We start from the raw sequence: 22,129 nt of genomic DNA, 5'->3' as shown, positions 1-22,129 counted from the left end.
GGAGTTGAAAGGGGAGGAGGATGAGGTCGAGGTGGAGGCGAAGGAGATGGTGGTGGAGGTGGAGTTGGAGGAGGAGGAGGTGGTTGTGGAGGTGGAGTTGGAGGAGGATGTGTGGGTGGAGGAGGAGGAGGAGGTGGATGTGTAGGAGGAGGAGGAGGAGGAGGTGGTGGGTTAGTGGAGGAGGGGGTGGTGGAAGAGGAGGCAGTGGAGGCAGAGGTGGAGGGTGAGGAGGAGGAGAAGGGGGAGTGGCAGAGGTGGTAGAGAAGGTGGAGGAGGTGGAGGTACGAAGGTGGTGGAGGAGGTAGAGGAGGAGGAGGAAGAGGAGGAGGGGGAGGGTAGGGGGAATAGGAGTAAGAGGAGGTGCAGGCGGAGGAGGCAAACATGGGGGAAGTGGAGGTGAAGGAGGTGGTGTTTGAGGTGGAGGAGGAGGATGAGGAGGAGGTGGAGATAGAGGTGGAGGTGGTGGTATAGGAGGAGGTACTAGAAGACGAGGTGTCAGAGGAGGATGAGGTGGTGGAGGCAAAGGAGGAGGAAGAGGAGGAGGAAGAGGGAGAGCTAGTGGAGGAGGTGGAGGAGGAGATGGTTGTAAAGGTGGAGGTGGAAGTGGAGGAGGTGGTGGAAGTGGGGGGGAGGTGGAGTAGGTGGTGGAGGTGGAAGTGGAGGAGGAGGAATAGGGGAGGAAGCGGGGGTGGTGGAGAATGACGATGATGTTGAGGAGGAGGAGGAGGAAGAGGAGGAGGACGTGGTTGCCTAGGAGGTGGAGGCAAAAGCAGAGGAGGTGGAGCGTAGGTGGAGGCGGAGGAGGTGGTGGTGGAGGTGGTGGAGGTGGTGGAGGTGGAGGTGGAGGAGGTGATGGAGTTGGAGTCTCTCTCTCTCCCCTGCTCCTTTTTCCATCACTCCCTTTCCCACTATCTTCCCTCTCCAACTCCCATATCTCGCTCCTCTCCCTCTTTACTTCTCCCTACTCCCTCTGTTTCTCTTCCCTTCCCACCTTATCTCTCTCCTATGCTTCCTCCCTATCTCCACCTCTGTCTCCCTCTAGATTCCTCCCTCTCCCTCTTTCTCCATATCGCTCTATATTTGTCTCTCTATCTATATTTCTCCCTCCATTCCTCCCTCTCTCACCCTCTCCTTCACGCTCGTCCTCATCTTCTCACTCATTCTTTTCCACCCCCTTCTCTCTATCTCTAACAACATCATTTTATCTTATGAATATCACTATCTCTAAAAGGCATTCCCTTTCTTTGTCTCTTCCTTCCTCCTTTGTCACCCTCTCCTTCATGTCTTTCCCATCTACTTATCCCTCTCTTCCTCTTTTTGGATCTCTCTGTCTCTTAATTTCCCCTCTCTCTCCCTCTCTCACTCTCACTTTACCCATCACCAATGTTCTCTATCTCCCTCCCTCCCACCCTTCTCTCTTTCTCTATATTTGTTTCTACCTTTCTAAGTTTTCCTCTATCTCTCTCTCTCTCTCCCTCTATCTCTATATATTTGACACCTGATCTCTCATGTTATATTATTTCCCCCCCTATCTCTCCCTATCTCCCTCCCCCTCCCCCTCTATATCTCCCTCACTCTTCCCCCCCTACCTCTATCCCTCTTTCCATCCCTTCCCCCCTCCCTCTCTACCTATCACCCTCTCTCTCCCTCCCTTTTTTTCTCCCACCTCCCTGTTTCTCTCCCATACTCATTTCCCTTCCTTTATCTCTATCTCTTCCTCTCTCTCCCTCTCCCTTTATCTCCCCCTCCATACCTCCCTATCTCCTTATCTCTCCTTACATAACACTCTCACCCTCTCCCTCCCTCCCCTGGACCCCCTCCTCACCCTTCCTCCCTACTCTCTCCCTTCACCTCCATCCCCATATACCTCACTCTCTCATTGTTACTTTGTAACCTCTGTATCTCTTCTAAAATATGCATCTCTGAACCCCCTCCATTATTTTGTCTGCCCCCTCCTTCTATCACACTTTCTTGTTTATCCTTCCCTCTATCCCTTCCATTCATTGCCTTCCTTTTGATCACTCTCACTCTCTCCCTCTATCATTCTTTCTTGCTCCACCACTGTCCCCGCCATCTTTTTCTGTCTCCATTTACCTATTTTTATCTTTGACTTTGGCACTTTATACCTCCCTCCCTCTGTCCTCCCCTCTCTCTCTCTCTCTCTCTCTCTCTCTCTCTCTCCCCCTCCCTGCATCTCCCTCTTTCTACCGCTCCCACTTCCTCCGTCTGTCTCTCCCAACACCCCTTCTCCCTCTTTCTTCCCCTCTAAATTCCTCCCTCTCTTTCTATCCCTCTCCTACTCTCCCCCTCCCCCTCCTTATATGAATATCTCTCTCTCTCCATCTCTCAATCACTCTCTCTTTTATTGTTCTTGTTAACTTTTATGTTATGGTCTATTCTTGCAACAATTACTTCAATTTCTTATTAGCCCAATATGAAATTTACTTAAGATTACAATAACAAACACATTAAAACAACAATAGCATTCACTTTAGATCATCATTGACAGTAACTGTAGATAGAACGTCACAATAAGTATAATAAGTTATGAGATTTGATGGTAGGGTTAACCCCACCTATACCCACAATGGTTAAGGCCCTATCCATCAGTTCCTTTATGTCGGAACTCAATCAACCTGCGTAAACCTCCTATCGGGTCTTTAAACCTCCTCATAACCTTCATTATCCCTTTGACCACTTATATATGTAACCTTCCCTCTTTAAACATTGGCTACACATATATTTAACCCACAAAAGCTTTTATCGAGGCTATTTTCCTTATAAAACCATTTACAAAGGAAAACATATGCAAACACACATTTTTCCTTCTTGGTACAGCCTTTGCACAGATATCGATGCCACCTTTATCGCAATCGGGTATCGCTCCTTTGCGGCACACCACATATATATATCATCACCCCTTCCCCTCCGATATGTGACTATCAGAATGATAGTTTATGTTTTAGCCTTAAAAAGGCTCAACCAACACATCAATCGCAAATACATGGAAATACGTTGAATCCCGCTCCAAACACATACGGTGGATTTCAAATTCTATTTACCACATATATAATTATTGTCGGTTCCGTCTTCTACTTCCCCTCACACAACACTCTCCTCGAAAGTCTGATCGACCAGATCTCCTATCACCGATTTATCGCTATCACATTTTGGCTATCGCTTGATCTTTATGCTTGACTCCTCCACTTTAAAACTTCGATCTGACATATGTTTCGAACTCGATAGGGTTCTAGGCTACATTCGATAAGGTTTTGGGTCCATCTATCCATTACATATTGCAATCATACTTCGCTTCTTCCCTTTGAAAGATTGTTATGCGATCCCGATTATTCTACTCCTATGATTTACTCCTAGCCGTTGATCTATGAGATCTAATGGCTACTGTGAATTAATGCTCACTCCTCCACTACTCTGTTACTTATGTTTTTCTACCATTTTCAATGGCATTCTGTGGTTTATTTTTTGTTTGTTCAAAGGTTCTTCCCCCTTCACTGTTCCGCTATGACTCCCTCTTGAGCTTGACTTCTTTGATTTTTATCACTAACTCTGGACTTTACTTGATCTTTCGAATGGATTCAAAGATCCATTACGAGCCTTTGGCTCATTCTTCTCCTTTGTACTCTGCCTCGAATCTGCCTGCAACATCTGTTACAGAACCTATGAGTTCACACAATAATCAATCGTAAAATACTATATTCACACGTTGCACACTCGGAATCAAATTCATATGTATAAAAACATATAAACAGTTGATTACATAACAAGACTCTTTTTCTCGTGGCCTGATCTTCTACTATCAGTGCCCTCCTCCTTACACTCTGCCTGTAGGCTTACATTTATACCAGAAAGGTTCATTGAACTAATCCTGGTTCAACTCCTAAATCTACTGAGCTGACTCCTAAATCCTCTATCCTCTACGTCCACTTCTAATCTCCATTTAACTCCTAAGAGCTCTCGTTATTTCCTCAAATCATGGAATTGTTTTAAGAGTCGTAATTGACATTTAACTCTTTTGTCATTAATAACCACTCATGTTCTCGTTTATTCAAAAGCATTTACAAACATCTCATATTGTTTAATTAAATCACTTAAAAGCCTAAATACTACATTAAATTGAGACTTAGGAAACTAACTTCCTAAAAATACATGACCCCCTATGTCTACTTAATTACAATGACTTTCTCTTGGGTTGAATGCTCCTACATCAAACTGCCAAAGTAGAAAATATTCATGACCTCCTAATCATGTGTCTCCTAATCTTTGTCTTCCTGGATCCCATACTTTGTTTTCTAATTGCCCAAATGTCTTGTTTCTTTGCTATTGTTATACTTCGGCTATCTTCTACTCCATCTTCTTCTCCTTGTCAATCAGGTTCATACTCTGATTAATCATCCTTCCTGTTGTCATCAACTTTCTCCCTATGGCTTGTTTCATCATCAGCTACCACAAATCCTCAATTTCATTTTCCAGCATATCTTTGGGTTGGTCCATACGCTGCCACTTATTGTTACCTCTTTCTCTTACTTTAGGTTGTTGCTATTGTCTACTAACTCTTCAAATTACTATTTATTTTCTTCTACTTTTTCTCTTGCTATCATTGTAGACATTGCCTCCACCCAAACTTACTGAACATATTTAAGGATATATCCCTCTACAACATCTAATTTCTACATTGAATTCTAACTTTCTAGCATTCTCTCCAACAATTGAACATTTCATTTCCATGGATTAAATACTTCCACTGAATCTTCTTCTTTCATTTTTATTTGTCTGCTCATCTGTGCCAAATTTCCTCCAGCATCTATAACTAAACCTACACTCACAAAACAATCGTTAAAATCATAAACATAAGGCTTCTATGCCTTATTTTCCTTTGGAAACAATTTAGTTTGTTGCTCTGTTTCTTTCACCTCTGTTAGCACATCACTATGTTGTTTTGAATTTTCAACAAAATTCATGAGACTGTCAGCTAATCTCTTCTCCAAACCATCTTCTTCAATGATATCTCTCTGCTTTTGTTCATAGTAGTGAACTTCTTCTTCCTTAGCCTGTTGTTGGTTAACTCTTCTTTGAAATTGTTTGATTCTTACTGCCTCCCTTTCATCCTTACCCTTTTGTTCTTTAAGAACCTCCATATCATCTTTAAAAATCTTTGTCCTTCGCCAATTACATTCATTGGATCATTTCTTTGGGACAACATTTCTTTAGTCTTCATTGAAATAAGACTGCCATCCTCCTCCTCTATGACAGCTCTATCATTCTGCTGCCTACTCCCAGGTGATTCTTCTGTCTCCTTCTGATTCTGAGATCTTGCCATCTCAGTCTTGATTTGAACAGATTTTAGATTCTGCTCCTTCTCTCTGACAAACTCTAAAGTTTGTTCATTCTCCTGTGATATACCTGCAATCATCCACAAATTATTAATTCTAAAATCATAAGACCTAGTGGTCTTTCTTGACTCTTCAGTCATCACATTTCCTTGTTGCTCGAAATATTCTACGTGATTCAACTCCTCAGGATGAACTTCATATCCTTCATTCCCAAGGAATCGTTCTTGTCTTGTAAGAGCTCCAATTATTAATTTGTCAATGAGTTCTTTTTGCTGTAACAACTCAATACTTTCCTCATTTCAGAGGTATTCTTCATCATAATCTGCTTCTTTAGAGTACCTTTTATCCCCTAAAACACATTTCTCATCATACTTCAGTTTAAAACCTCTATTCAACATCACTTCAGAGTATTCATCTTCTGTAAGATACTCCTCCATTCTTTCAACAGCTTCACAATATTGTCTACCCTCTCCTATGCATCTCGCAAGTACACCAAAACTATTAGGTTCAAAAAAACAAGGCTTGATGGCCTTATACATCAACTCTTCATCTTAAGTCAACATCTCTTCATGTTGTTTTGAACTATTCCAATAGTGGCATAGTCCATGAGATATTCACTTGTTCTCCATTCTTTATCTTTAGTGTAGTCTTCACATTCTCCCAGAATTTCTCGCTATTCTGGTTCACAAATGTACTCTTTCATTTCCAACTCAATTTCCTTGAGTTTTTCCCTCAGCCACTTTACCTGCTTTTGTTGTAGCCTTCTCTGCATCTCATTCCATTCCACTAGCTTCTTCCTTAATACCCAACCTTATCTCTAGATTTCCTCAAGTATTTTCTTTAATTCATCAAGCTGTTCTTTTAACTCAGAAATATCATTGTCAATTTCCTCTTGACTCATCCTCTTGCCATTTTCCTTGGCATCCTCTTTCTTCATCTTTCTTCTAATGTGGCTTCTCTCTAAACCTCTGCTATGAGTACTAGTAGTCATCTTATTCTTCTCTTCTTTGATGAGCTCCTCACTCATTTGCAACAAGCCTCTGCAATAGATAGTACTCCTCGCTACAATCTTACCTCACTAAGCTCTCCTCACTCAGTCTTTTCGTAAGCACGGGTCCTTTGTATGGAACCTCCTTTTGAGCAACACCTTTTCTCCTTCTAGGCTTCTGTAATCTCTTACTCTCTCTTGAGAACACTTTGGTTGTCCTCTCTGTCCAACCTCTTGTTGGATTCATTAGGTTCTCTACCACTTCTCCTTCAGAGTGTTTTCCTTACTCTGCCTTCAATAACACATCTTTTTCTCCTCTCACAGCTTCTCTTGCTATCCTTTGCTGAGATGTTTCATCTACAACAACAATATTCAATTTCAATTTGAAATAAAACAAACTATTTTACCTCCAAGATCTATGTATGATCTTGTTCTCCCATTCTTCTGCACTTTGAATTGATTGTCCTTTGTTTGGTCTCCAAATCCTTTTTCCTTCAGAACTTGTACTAATTAATCTTGCTCTCACTTTTCTTCAAGGAATCCTTTGTTCCTGTCTACTCCAAGCCTCTGCTAGAACTTCTACAATTTCCCAGGAACTTCAAAAGTTCCCCTACAATCCTTTGTTGTAGCCTTTATCATTCATCAATTAACTTATTCGGACTACCTTCTTCTATGTGTAAACTCATTTTCATAGGAAATCTTTCCCCGCTCTGATTACAATTCTACTCTGATACCACTAATGATGGCAGGGTTAACCCTGCCTACACCCACAATATGCATGTACAATGCATAAACACATCAATCCCAGGTGTTCAACTCTCAAAGGAGTTAAAAATTCAACCATAAGTGGTTAAGGCCCTATTCATTAGCTCCTTTATATCGGAACTCAATCACCCTACTTAAACCTCCTATCATATCTTTAAACCTCCTCATAACCTTCATTATCCCTTTGACCACTTATATATGTAACCTTACCTCTTTAAACATTGGCTACACATATATTTAACCCGCAAAACCTTTTATCAGCGCTATTTTCCTTATAAAACCTCTTATAAAGGAAAACACACACAAACACATCTTTTTCCTCCTCAGTATGGCCTCTGCACAGATATTGGTGCCACCTTTATTGTAATCAGGTATCGCTCCTCTGTAGCACATCAGATATATATATCATCACCCCTTCCCCTGTGATATACGATTATCGAAATGATAATATACGTTCTAGCCTTAAAAAGGCTCAGCTAACACATCTATCGCAAATATGTGGAAATACATTGAAATCCTACTCAGAACACATTGGGTGGATTTCAAATTCTATGCATCGCATATATAATTATCTTTGGTTTTGTCTTCTACTTCCCCTTCCACAACACTCTCCTCTGAAATCCGATCGGCCCGATCTCTGATCACCGATTTATCGCTATCGAGTATCGGTTATTGCTTGATCTTTATGCTTGACTCCTCCTCTTTAAAACTCTGATCCAACATATGTTTCAGACCTGATGGAGTTCTAGGCTACATTCGATAAGGTTTTGAGTCTGGATATCCATTACATGTCGTAATCATACTTCGCTTCTTCCCTTTAAAGGATTTTGATGCGATCCCAATTCTTCCATTCTTGTGATTTAATCCTGGCCATTCATATATGAGATCTAACAGCTTCTGTGCATTAACACATACTCCTCCGCTACTCTGTGACTTATCTATTTCCACCATTTTCAATGGTTTTGTATGGTTTTTTCTTCAAAGGTTCCTCCCCCTAAGTTGTTCTACTACAACTCCCTCCTGAGCTTGACTTCTATGATTTTCATCACTAACTCTAGACTTTACTTGACCTCTCGAATGGATTCAAAGATCCATTACGAACCTCTGGCTCATTCTTCTCCTCTGTACTCCACTTGGACTCTGCTTGCAACCTCTGTTACAGAACCTACGAGTTCACACAATAATCAATCATAAAATACTCGATTCACACATTGCACACTCTAAATCAAATTCCTCTATATATAAACATATAAATAGTTGATTACATAACAGGACTCTCTGTCTCATGGCCTGATCTTCTGCTACCAGTGGCCTCCTCCTCGCACTCTACCCATAGGCTTACATTTATACCATAGAGGTTCGTTGAACTAATCCCGGTTCAACTCCTAAATCTATTGAACTAACTCCTAAATCCTCTATCCTTTATGTCTGCTTCTAATCTCCATTTAATTCCTAAGAGCTCTCTTTAGTTCTTCGAATCATGGAACTGTTTTAAGAGTCCTAATTGACTTTTAACTCTTTTTTCATTAATAACCACTCATGTTCTCATTTATTCGAGAGCATTTACAAAAATCTCACATTGTCTAATTAAATCACTTAAAAGCCTAAATATTACATTAACTTGAGACTTAGGAAAATAACTTCCTAAAAATACATAACCCCCTATTTCTACTTAATTACAATGATTTTCTCTTGGGTTGAATGCTCCTACATCAAGATTATATGTGAATTGTGTAAAATGAAAAGTTTTTTGTGAATTTTATACTCAAGATACCCAAGTGACATGTTTCTTTGTAAACTGGATCACATATATTTGTAAATTAAATTTCAGTAAATTTTCACATTTACATTTTTACCCATTTTTATTAAAGTGTTAAAGAACATGTAAATAATAGTGGAAAATAAAATATAATTATTTACATCTTTTTCCTTATCCCATCTTTTATGAAAATACTTTCTTAAATTATGGTGAATAATAACTTATGGTAAATATGTTATTTACAGGAGTATGATCTACTTTCAATGAATGGTCATGTCCTTAGAGACATTACTCCCCAACACTAATTATTAGTTTATTATTCATTGTATATATATATATATATATATATATATATATATATATATATATATATATATATAAGGCTTCTAGGAAGTGGAATTAGCCCCTAGTTGTACTCTTTAATAATTCTCCCCCCTCTTTCTGTCACGTCACACTTTCTCCCTACCCTTGTCCCATACCTCTAATATATCTCCCCCTATCTACCATCTTTCCCTCTCTCCGGCCCTTCACTCTACCTCTCCCTCTCACCCGAACTTTGGCTCCCTCTCCTCCCTCTATCTCTCTCTATTTCACTCACTCTCTCCATCTCTTCATCTTCCTCTCTCTATACCATCTCCCTCTCCAACTAGCCATTCTATTTGTCCCCCCCTTCTGCATCCCTCTCCTCTATTTCCATCTCTCACTCTCATTTGGCCCCTCAATATCTCACTCTCTGCCTCCATTTATCTATCAATATTTATTTATTTGTCACACATTCTCTCTCTCTCTCTCTCTCTCTCCCACTCCTACTCTCTCTCCCTCTCCCATTCCTACACTCTCTCTCCCTCTCTCCATCACGCCTTCTTGCATTCCTACCCTCTTTCTCTTCCTCCCTCTCCTCTCTCTCTCTCTCTCTCTCTCTCTAACCCCTTCCTCCCTCTTCATCCCCCTCTCTCTATCATTTCATCTCTCTATCCCACTCCCTCTCTGCGCTTCTCTCTCTCCCTCTATCTATCTATATCCCCATTATCTATCTTTCTTTGTATATCCTCTCTCTCTCTCTCCCTCTATATCTCTATATCCCCATTATCTATCTTTCTTTGTCTATCCTCCCTCTCTCTCCCCTACTCTCTTGCACTCTTCCCCTCTGTGTCATTCCTTCACACTCCCCCCTCTCTCCCCCTTCCCTACTTACTCTCCTTCCTTTTATCCCTATCTCTTTCCCTCTCACTCCCTCCCTCTCTTTCCATTTCTCATACTACCTCCCTCTCTCTCCTTTTCTCACATTCACTACCACTCTCTCCCCCGCCCTCTCCCTCCATATTTTTCTTCTCCATATCTCTCTCTCCCCATCCCCCTCCCCCTCTCTCTTATCCCCCCGCTCTTTATATCTCCCTCCATCCCTCCTTCTCTCTCACCCTCCCTAACCCCTTCTCCCTCCCCTAACATCCACTTGCCTCCTCTCTCTCTCCCTCCCAACCTCTTTCCCCTCCTACACACCTCTCTCTCTCTCTCTCGCCTTGTCTATAACTCTATCTCCATGACTCACACCCACTCCCTGTTCCTGCCCCCCTATCTTTCTCCCAATCCATCCTCTTATTTGTCTCTCCCATTCTCCCTAGCCCTCTATTTCTCTCCCCTTCTCTCCCGTCCCCATTTCTCTCCCTCCATGTCACCCTCTAGTAATATCCCTCACTCTCTCCCTCCCCCTGTATTTTTCTTTCTCCCTCACCCTATCCTCTTACTCTATTTAACCTCCCTCTCTCTCTCACTCTCCCTCCCTTCCTCTCTCACTCTTTTCCTCACTCTCTCCACCTCACTCCATCTCCCCCCCCCCCTCTCTCTCTCTCTCTCTCTCTCTCTCCTCCTCCTCCTCCTCCTCCTCCTCCCCTTTCACCACCCACCTCCTCCACCTACTCACATCCTCCCCCCACCTCTAGCTCCTCCCCCTTTGCCTCCTCCTCTTGTTCCTCCTCCCCTCCCCGCTTCCTCCACTCCAACCTCCTCCTCCACCCCTTCCTCCCCCACCTCCTCTCCCTCCTCTACCACTCTACAACCTCCTCCCCCCTCCCTCCCCTACCTACACCCCTCCTTTGTCTCCTCCTCCACCTCCTCCTCCTTCTACTCCTCCCCCTCATCTCCCACCCTCCCTGCATCTTCCCCCTCCTCCTCTGCCTCCCCATATTACCTACCCCACTCGTCGCCCATCCTTCACCTCCTACCCTCCTCCCTTCTCCTCTGCCTCCTCCCATTCTCCTCTCCCTCACACTCTCCCTCCCTCTTTCCTTTTTCCCTCTCTTTCTTCCTCTCCCCTACTCACCCTCTCTCCCTTACTCAACCACCCCTACCCAACTCTCCTTCTCCCTCCCTTTGCAACTCCCTTCCTCTATCCCTCTTTATCTCCTCCTCCCTCCTCCTCTCACCTCCCACACCCTGTAACTCCATCTACATCTCTCTACATCTCCCTTGCTACGTCTTCCCCCTATCTACCTCTCCCTCCTCTCTTCCCATTCCTCGCCCCCTCTCCATCTCTTAGTCTCACTCTCACCATTATCTCTCTTTCTATCTCCCTCCCACTCTCTCCCCCATCTCCACTATCCCTCTCCTCCTCCCTTTCTATCCCTCTCCCTCACTCCCTCCCCCTCTTTCTCTCCCCCACTCTCTCTCTCCCTCATTTCCCCCTTACTTTTCTAGCCATCTCCTCCCTGCTTTCCCAACTACCCCCCTCATTCCCCACCCTCTCTCTCTCCCTTCCTCTCTCACTCCTCTCTCCTTCTCTAAATCTATCTCTATGTCTCTCTTTCTCTAAGTCTCTTTCTCTGCCTCCTTCCCTTGCCTCCTCCCCCCACCTCCTCCCCCTCACCTCTTCCTCCTCTGTCTCTTTCACCTCCTCCTCCACCTCCCCCTCTGACCTTCTTGACAGCCCCGGACCCTACGCTTCCTACCCTACCCCCCTCTCCTACGCCTCCTCCCCTTCTCCCCCTTCTCCCCCTCTCACACTCTGTCTCCCTCTTTCCCTCTCTTTCTTCCTCTCCCCACTCACCCTATCTCATTTCCTCAACCACCCCTTCTCCAACTCTACCCTACCCAATTCTTCCTCTCCCTCCCTTCGCAACTCCCTCCTTCTCTCCCCTCCCACGCCCTCTAACTCCCTCTACCTCTCTCTACATGTCCCTTGCTACCTATTCCCCCTATCTCCCTCTCCCTCCTCTCTTCCCTTTCTTCCCCCCTCTCTCTATCTCTTACTCTCACTCTCGTCATTATCTCTCATTCTCTCTCCCTCCTACTGTCTCCCCCATCTCCGCTATCCCTCTCCTCCTTCCCTTTCTATTCCTCTCCTTCCCCAATCACTCTCCCTACCTCCCCCTCTTTCTCTCTCCCACTCTCTCTCGCCATCCTTTGCCCATCTACTTTTCTAGCAATTCCCTCCCCTCTCCCTCCTCTCCCCATTGCCCCCCCCCCCATTCCCCACTCTCTCTCTCTCTCTCTCTCTCGATCTCTTCTTTGCTTATTCCTTCCCTCTTTCCCTCTCTCTCTTTCTCCATTACTCCTATACCCACTCCTATCACCACATTCTCTCCCTTGCTCTCTCACTCCTCTCTCCTTCTCTAAGTCTAACTCTATGTCTCTTTTTCGCTAACTCTCTTTACTCTTACTCTCTCACTAACTGTATCTCTCTCTACTCTATATTTCTACCCTATCCCCTGCATTTAACCCTCTCCTACCACTCTGTATCCCTCGATCTCACTCTAACTCTCTCCTATACTGCCAACCATTATATTTCTACCACAAATTTCACCCCTTCTCTCTTTCTCTCTCTTTAGACTCTCTTCTTTTATTTTGCAATTAAATTTCTAAACATATTTATTGTAAAATAAAAAATTATTGTCATATATTATTAGTTGAAATAAGTGTAATTATAATTTTTTATTTTATTTTGAAAATATATTCACTTTAATGGCTAAAGTAAGAACAACTCACTTTGAAAAAAATCTATAATTTATAAAATTTGTAACGAGATATTTTAATAAATTTATGATAAGACACATTTTATATATATCATAATAAATTTTGATTTGACTTGACCTCACCATATGTATAAAAAATCATATATCATAAATTAAATCTAATTTAAATATAAACTTGTTAATTAAATAATGTTCGTCATATTTAAAATCATCTTTGCATGCATTGTTTTAATTAGATTATACTAGTCTATGTTTTGGTATAATTTATGTTTTCCTATAATTTATTATATTTTTTTTCTTCACATTGAAACATAAAATAGATTTGAATAAACTACCCGTTGCTAAAATCTAGTGTACATTTTAGTTTAAACATATAAAAACCTTATAAAAGAGTGGATAAAAGTCACACTTAATTGAGTTTAAAACTATAATAATATGTGCTTTTGGCCACGGGTAAAATGCTCTTAAACCGAACCATCTTCCAAAATATAATCTTATATTTTTATACTTATAGTTTTGCCACTTGTGCTAAGAGCGTTGAAGAGCTTTTCCGTGGTATTGGTGGACACATCTCACTAATCGATAGAAAGAAATGCAAATACAATGTGGAGAAATGTGAAAGGAAGATATTAGGAAGGTGGAGGGAGGGCATTAGTTGGAGCCCTGACCAATCCTTTGAGGGCTTTGTTTTATGTGCAAATTGATCAACCCCAGAGACAGTTGGAAAATTTCAAAATAGATATGGGTCGGATAGTTGGAAAATTTCAAAAAAAAATCAAATTGATCAACCCCAGAGAAGTTTGCGATTATTATCGGTCGGATAATGCTAGCGATATCATATCTAACGAAGCTTGTTATTTCATCTCCCCCAATAATATCGACCTACAAACAAGATCGCTGTCATTATTCATTTATCCGTTTCAATCCCAACTTCCATGAATTGCAGAGACCATATAGCTAGGGTCGACATCTTAACTTGAGATCCATTAAAATTATTACATACCATGCATACCAAGTTGGTTGTGGAAATAAAATTATTATGGATCGCGATAAAATGACTCTACCTTTTGACAGACGTAAATTTCAAAAGCAACCGATGGCAAAAGTAAATAAAAATGTAGGCATACGCAAATCCTCAACAAGATATATATCTTACATTGGTTTTCCAGAGCGAAAAAGGCTTCAACCAAGGACCTTAACCCGACCCAGAACCATGCACAATGACTTGGCTGAGAATATTTTAAATGACTCGGCTGAGAATATTAGTAGACAATTATCGTGTATGACCAAAGGAAGAATAGTGTGTGACAATTTTAGTGTGTCACCAAGCGAAAAACTGATCTCGTGTGGGTTTGACTGGAAACTAGACGAGTTATATGAAGATGGGAGTTTATGTCCAAAGATGAGATGAGGTGCCAAAATTGGTGGTCTACTGCAGTTTCCTTGAAATCTATCGAAAATGGCGATGAAGGATAGTATTGGACAGCCTCTCAAGTAATTGAAGCGTTTTCTCTTGATCTTGGGCTTCAGATTTCGATCCTTGGTCGTCTCGTTGAAATTGTTACGAAGAACTCAATGAATTTTACACTAAATGATATTAAAAGCAAGTGATATGGAAAAATGAGTTCCGGAAGCCGAGCCTCAAAATCCAAGTACAAATGATTCTTGTTGCAACCAACACAAATCTGAAAACGGACACGTAGAATCTGACAACCGACACATAGATGAAACCTAAATTGAACAGGATAAACTAATTATCAAAATCAACAACAACGGGAGGCAGGTTTAAAGAGACTAAATTAACGCGAGTTGTTAAAAAAAATAAAGAATAAATGAGAAGAAGAAGTGTATATTAAAAATAAATTACATTAAATTTAAATAAGCACAGCAGAAATAAACAGAGTACCTGGAACCAATTTGGAGTAGTCAAAGAAAATAGATGAACAAGGGTCAGGGTAGCAGCAGCAACAAGAGCGCATTGGAACATATCAACTGGCCCCTTCCTGTGCATGAAATCATAGCAAAAAGACAAGCACAAGGCGGAAGTGAATTTACTCAAAGATATAGAAAATGCAGTTACTCATCTCAAAGATATACAAAGAGACAGAGTGGATATCTAAATGATTAACGCAATACATACCTCAATAATTAACGCAATGCATACCATAAGTGATCGTTTCGAAAAGGCGAAAGAGAATTCATCAAAATTGCGTCCAATAGAGGATCTTCTGGAACGGACTAGAGGTCCAAATCCATCCTCCTCCTCTTCTGTCAACGGACAAATATTACATGGACAACATAATTTGAAAGATTAAATTTTGGACGGGGAAAATCTAATTTGAAACATTGAATTTTACACAGAAGGAAACCCAAAGACAAATGCACGAAAATCAGACACTCAGATGGAAGTCCTTCCCACAAAAACATAGCACAAACAAAGACTCAATCTGAAATTTATAGGTGTTCACGATGCCCTTTTGTTCAAAATAAAAGATATGCCTCATCCGTTCTCTTTGGCTTTTTCCAGATCAACGGATATACTTTAGTGACGTCTACCACTCCTGGCCAACTCATTCTTGATAATTATTTTTATTTTATGCACCTCTCTCACTCTCAATTCTTCCAACGGCTAGGTTTTTTCAGCCCACTTGTCAATAATTTCAAAAAATGTTTACCGCTTGCGCTTGTGTTACTGCCTTTTTCTAAGTGAAAAGATTAGGTACCAATCAAATTGTTTCCCATTTGAAATCCCATTATCCTGGAGTTAATTTGTTTGAATCATTTTAGTTTTAATTACATGGTAAGATTTTTAAAGCGCTATATGTAATAAGTAAGAATTCAAGATTCAAAATATAAAAAATAAAATAACATAAAAATTTATTAAAAATTTATACTTTATAGAAAATTCTTTTTAATATACATTAGTAGGGTAATCTTCATGTCTCATATGCAGTTGCCAATTATAGTATGTCATCAAACGAAGCAATCCCCTTTTCAATTGAAGTTCGCATGTTTACCCATAATTTGATTTGATTTCGTGGAAATCAACAAAGGGGCAGAGAGAATATCTAAAAAAAATAATCCAATCAAGAAATAGCATTGATCTCAATCAATTGCATGTAACAGAAGATCTTCTGGAAAGGCCATACGTAATGGAAATCCATTCTTCTGAAAATTGAGCTGGAAATTTTCAAAATCCAAATGCAAATGATTCTTGATTTCAGCCACACAAATCTGAAACGCAGTACAGAAATGAAACCTAAATGTAATAAGATACACTAATTATCAAAATCAACAAGGAGGGGAGACCGGTTTAAAAAGACTAAACTAACACAAGGGAGGTTAAACTAATTAAAGAATTCATCAAAATTGCATCCAACAGAGGATTATCGAGAACAGAAACGAAGGGAGACCGGTTTAAAAAGACTAAACTAAACTAACATGGAGGAGGTTAAACTAATTAAAGAATTCATCAAAATTGCATCCAACAAAGGATCATCGGGAACAGACTAAAAATCTAAATCCAGTGTCGTCCTCCTATCAACAGACAAATTCAGGACATTAAATTTTACACACAGTGTCTGATTTGGAACATTAATCTCTCCACAAAAGTACAAAAACCAGACACCCAAATTGAACTTCCCACAAAACATGCCACAGACAAATTGTGAATGTAGCAGGAACCCCAAAAAGCCAAATATTTGAAATTTACAGGTGTCTCTACCGGAAACTCCTATTCATAGACCATAGAAACTTAAATGCTGCCTGACATGCAAGGCAGATAGCTTTCGCCCTCTCTTTCTAGGCTGCTATCTCGATTCGCGTGCTGTCACTAAAAAGGCGAAAGCTATCTACCTTACATGTCGGGCAACATTTACTTTTCTATGGTCTATGAGTTGCGGTTTCTACCTCCTTTTCCTTTATCATTTAAAAAAAATACATGATTCTCTGTAACCTCTTCGGTTTTCTTTGGCTTTTCAGATCAACAGAAATAGTTTAGGCACACGCCCACTTCTTCCCATACATACGCGTTTCCGGCCTACTCATCCATTATAATTATGCCATAAGGCATTCCCTCTGAGAAAGACATCCCTAAAATGTGACGTGTGCGATCCTGAGCCACTGATTCTGTGTGTTAGATGATTGGAGTGTTTTCTGCCGTTTGTTTTATTTGTTTTTTCATAAGAAAATGGTTTTTTTCCATGGTAATGGGGCATGAAAGGCCAGGCCTGGCCTGCTGGCGATGAGACTCTTCTGCTGGCGATGAGACTGCCTGCTGGCAATGAGACTCTTCTACTGGCCATGATACTCTTCGCAGAGACTCTTCATGTCTTTCTTCCCTACTCTTTGTACCTATATTGTTAACGCTGTGGCTGCGTTATGTTTTGTATTTGAAGGCTATGTGGAAAATCTGATGCATTGTTTTTTCTTATTCCCACCGGCTCTCTCTCAACAAGGTCTCCGCTATCCTTGCATGCCTGACAAGCTGCCAGATCTGAGAGGTCGCCTTTGCAAGCAGAGTCCAGTTGAGTAATGCCCAGTTTGCGCATCCAGTCCTGCTTGGTTTGTATGCCAGCGCAAACATTTCAAGTTCTCAGGGTTACCTTGGGTATTCCAAAATTCCGTATATGTAATCAATGGTTACTGTTTTATTTCAATCGCTAAAGGTTTTCAGTTTACATGTTTTATTTCTTTTAATGATAAAATAAATTAGAAATTGATGTATATACAGACAAGCTTCTTACTCTGGTTCGGAATCCCACATCGTTTGACACACCACAACATCCTCGGATTCATCAGCATTTCAAGGTCTAAAATCCCCCAAGAATAGCGTTATCATCTACTAAAGTTCTGGAAAACATTCTTACTCAAGAAACATGATTTATTTTCATATTAGATTTTGAAAATACACGAAAGTCACTAATGCTATGATGATACAACAATAGTTCCAGTATCTGCTGCAATTCATTACATATGTTTCAGTTGATCTTTCAATTGAACTTGTTCTTATAAATGTGGTTGACAAGTTCCGTAACATCAGTCCCACAGCTTTGGAAATTTCTATTTTCAGGTCACCAACGCTTCGACGCCTTTACTTCTGCCAGTGTAAATGAGACCTTGATTCTTAGCCATACTGGCAAGGGCTTCAATTTTTTCTCCCTGTACAGTAATAACAATTTTTAGTTAGTAAGGGTAACAAATATCTAATGGTTTTAACAGATTTTAGAAATCAGGACATTGCCCAAACTGAATGCTATTTCCATATGTATTATAGAATCACTATTTCCATATGTATTATAGAATCACTGTAGGAAAAACGGTGTATTTTCTTAAAAGGAATGCTGTGATGTACCATTAAAGCTGTTACAACCAACATTATCTGAGCGAAAAACTTTGTTAAAAAAATAACAGAAACTCTCCATGAACAGTGATAACGTAATAGGAAAGCAAATCAACCACAGTATAGAATAAGTATAAGATTATCACTGAGTTGTTCCTCAGATCTCATTGACCAGTTCTTTTTCTTCACCAAATTCAGTGCCAAATAGGGAGATGAGGTGCTTATTTATATTAGTTCAATCCACCGTGAACCGTCATGACTATAGGAGGAGGTCAACTTGAGTTTAGTTTGAGCTGACTCCTGCAATTGATAGTAAATCCATGCTTTTGATATTGCTCTTCAAGGGTTACTGAGAGTCATTCCAAGTACATCACTCGACATCACTGGTTTGAGATCATCTTGCATGCAGTTTAATCTCTGTTCTGTTATTGAATTTGGATGCTATGCGTAATTTGGAAAAGGCTTACAAGGTAACATTTCCCCAATTTTTTTTGAAATCATGGTATATATTCTGAGATTTTGAGGAGCCATTTACCTGAGGCATTGTGGCTGTTTGTGTTCTTACTGTTACTGCTAATCTAGATAGTATCATAAGGAGAATCCTCACTAGTGCCTAATGAGTAAATAACCGATAAGAAACTGTAACCTTCAAAACATTTTAAACATCAGAAATAAATTTGCAGTATTGTCTTACACTAGAGAATTTAGTTCTAAAGGATATTGTGATGTTACCTTGGGGATTACTTGAGAAGGTTTCTCAATATCACTATCACATTTCTCAAATATTGGACTTGCTTCAGATGATATGAACTTCAATGATTGTGGCAGACTTTCAGGAGGTGCTCTTTTAACTAAATTGACGACTTCAATGGACTTCATATTGATACATATTTCAGGATCTGTAAAATTCATCTTGTGTGTCATGTTAATGTATTACCTGATGTTAAAGCAATTGCCACAACAGAACTTTTAGCAACAGTCATAACCAAAAGGTAAACTATATTTACCACCATAAAACAAGGATTGCTACAAAATTGCTGCATGAAACATTTGCTGCTAAAAGAAATCGGGAAACAGAAAAGACTATAATATCCCTACTAACAAAATAGTGATTGTGTAAACTGCAACATACAGGAACATCCCAGGACTTCGAAAAAGTTCAAAGCATTTTATTTATTTCCCTTTTAATTGTTAATTGCTAGTATTATCTCTCTGGTAGTGACCACAGTGGCCAATCTTATATGGTTACCGCCCATTTCAGTAGGTCCTCTCAGCCTCTCATGGTAGCCCTAGAGCAATCTCATTCTGATTTGCACATTGTAAGTCAGATAGTCTCATGAAGCTCTAAGAATGGACAAGCTTAATGGAATCATAATACAAAATTGCAAGCCATGGACAGGACAAGCCTCTATAACTAAGTGGCTATTGCCATAAATGCTGGTGTAAGAGAAAGGGCACTTGGACTAGGACTAACTGTAATAGCCACTCTCAAAGTTATCAACGAAGTTGGAGTTTTTATTTCCCTTGAGACTAGCTTTTCTCTGTTATCAAAGCATTCAAGAATTTGAATTATCTGACCAATAAGCTCGGAATGCAGAAATCCAAGTATGATTCTGAGTCTAGGATAATTTGCAGCAAGCTGAGAACCTCAGCAGTGACCCTTAGAAATATCCATGGAACACCCAACGGTGCAAGAATTGAGCAAAAATAAGAAACTGATAAGCCATATGAATTTGAGAAACAAAATTCCAAGGTAGCTTCTCCACTGTGGAACATTACATGGAGAATTTGGAAAATCAGTTGTTGAACTCTGTATTAAATTCAGAAAGAGAAATGGACTCCAATGGAGAGGTAGAATATCAAGATTCTCTCGCAATTGGATGGGTTAATACAACCCCAGCTTATGCCAAACCTGCAACACATGTACCACCATGTAGTGAAAGTCATAAAGCTTAGCAACTCGCAAGTCAGATAGTCTCATGAAGCTCTAAGAATGGACAAGCTTAATGGAATCATAATACAAAATGACAAACCATGGACAGGACAAACCTCTATAACTAAGTGGCTATTGCCATAAATGCTGGTGTAAGAAAAAGGGCACTTGGACTAGGACTAACTGTAATAGCCACTCTCAAAGTTATCAACGAAGTTGGAGTTTGGAGTTTTTATTTCTCTTGAGACTAGCTTTTCCCTGGTTATCAAAGCATTCAAGAATTTGAATTATCTGACCAATAAGCTCGCACTTCAGAAATCCGAGTGTGATCCAGAGTCTAGGATAATTTGCAGCAAGCTGAGAACCTCAGCAGTGATCCTTAGAAATATCCATGGAACACCCAACGGTGCAAGAATAGAGCAAAAATAAGAAACTGATAAGCCATATGAATTTGAGAAACAAGAATTCCAAGATAGCTTCTCCACAGTGGAACAGAACATGAAGAATTTGGCGAATCAGTTGTTGAACTCTGTATTAAAATCAGAAAGAGAAATGGACTCCAATGGAGAGGTAGAATATGAAGATTCTCCCACAATTGGATGGGTTAATACAACCCCAGCTTATGCCAAACCTGCAACGCATGTACCACCATGTAGTGAAAGTCATAAAGCTTAGCAACTTGTAAGTCAGATAGTCTCATGAAGCTCTAAGAATGGACAAGCTTAATGGAATCATAATACAAAATGACAAGCCATCAACAGGACAAGCCTCTATAACTAAGTGGCTATTGCCATAAATGCTGGTGTAAGAGAAAGGGCACTTGGACTAGGACTAACTGTAATAGCAGCACCTTCTAGGGGACAGTTTGTTCCTTTATACAAAAGATTGATATTACAAAGAGTTGAGAGCTGCATAAGAGCATCAGCCATAGGCCCCAAACCATTTTCATCAGCTGCAGATATATTGTCAGATTGTAGATTTTCCAATTCTTCATTTGCCACTGCTGTGATGCATTGGAAGATTGCAAGCAGCCTCTCCAGAGGGAAATTCCCTGGACCTTTAAGGAACTTTTCTTGCTCCTCATGTTCCTTTCTCTCTGAGGATTTTACACTCCTATTCACAAACCAACAAAAGAGAGTATACAATAATTACTCCCAAAGTGATGATTGGGATTGCATAATTATATGGAGGAAATGTTAACTTCTTGCTGCCATGAAATGGGAAAGAGGGCATAGTATTCAGATGAGCTGGAACTTCTAGATAAAAGAAATCAGATCCTTCCTTCTCTTGATATCGTTTTGCACACCTTTAGATTAGTCATCCTTTGGTGATTCACCAACATTCATTTTAACTAATTCCAGGAGCTTACTTCTCATTGAATCAAAATGTACAGTTTGGGCATAGTCTTGTACTATAAGCCTTGATCATTGTAAAAGAGGCATCTCTGTTTAGCTGGGAATTTTTTTTTGTTTATTTAGTTGCCTAATACCAAATATTCAATAAGAACTTTTCTTGCAAGGTGTGCTTCTAGTTAGTATAACTTGAATCCCCTGTTGTCAATTAATTTGCTGATTCATTGTGGTCAAAATTTTCTTGGGCAGAATTTGGCAAAAGAAATTGTAAGATTGAGGTAAGCTATTCAACGCCTTTATGAGAACAGGGCACACCTGAATTCAATATTCTACACACCTTGGAGGAAGTGTTGGTAATTTTTTCTTTACTACTTGTTCTCGGATCATCTTGCATGCAGTTTAATCTCTGTTCTGTTATTGAATTTGCAGTTGTTTCTCCCTACCTTTATTTGACAATAGCCATTTTTTACTCTATAGCACGCAGTTGCAAGCTAAATGTGATATTAACTAATTTGTAGTTGCTATTTTTTTTCCCTTTTACAATAGTTGGATGCTAAGTTAACACTATCACGATACATCTATGGGTTGTCTCGGAAACATTAGACAGAATGGAGTTTCATGTTTTCATGTTAGAATGTGTATCTAGCTCATAAGGTTAGCATTCTAGATCTT

At 40.2% G+C, this 22,129-nt stretch overlaps 1 long non-coding RNA gene across 4 annotated transcripts; it reads right to left on the bottom strand.

Moving 5' to 3' along the window:
• Nucleotides 1-17,153: 17,153 nt before the first annotated feature.
• LOC149264060 (uncharacterized) lies at nucleotides 17,154-21,916 on the bottom strand. Of its 4 annotated transcripts, none has more exons than XR_016250027.1 (3): nucleotides 19,952-21,916; nucleotides 18,905-19,071; nucleotides 17,154-17,991 (listed from the first exon to the last, which is right to left on the bottom strand). It is a non-coding gene; the product is annotated as an uncharacterized LOC149264060 (long non-coding RNA). The 4 variants fall into 4 exon arrangements; XR_016250026.1 differs by having other exon boundaries at nucleotides 18,905-19,109; nucleotides 19,952-21,909; XR_016250025.1 differs by having other exon boundaries at nucleotides 18,905-20,084; nucleotides 20,222-21,908.
• Between the last annotated feature and the right edge of the window lie 213 nt (nucleotides 21,917-22,129).

Source organism: Pinus tabuliformis, chromosome 6, assembly GCF_031772625.1.
Source record: "Pinus tabuliformis cultivar Carrire ecotype Pingquan chromosome 6, CPIR1, whole genome shotgun sequence".
Taxonomy (NCBI): domain Eukaryota; kingdom Viridiplantae; phylum Streptophyta; class Pinopsida; order Pinales; family Pinaceae; genus Pinus; species Pinus tabuliformis.
Note: the sequence above shows the minus strand (reverse complement) of the source record. Positions and strands in the feature narration are given on the sequence as shown.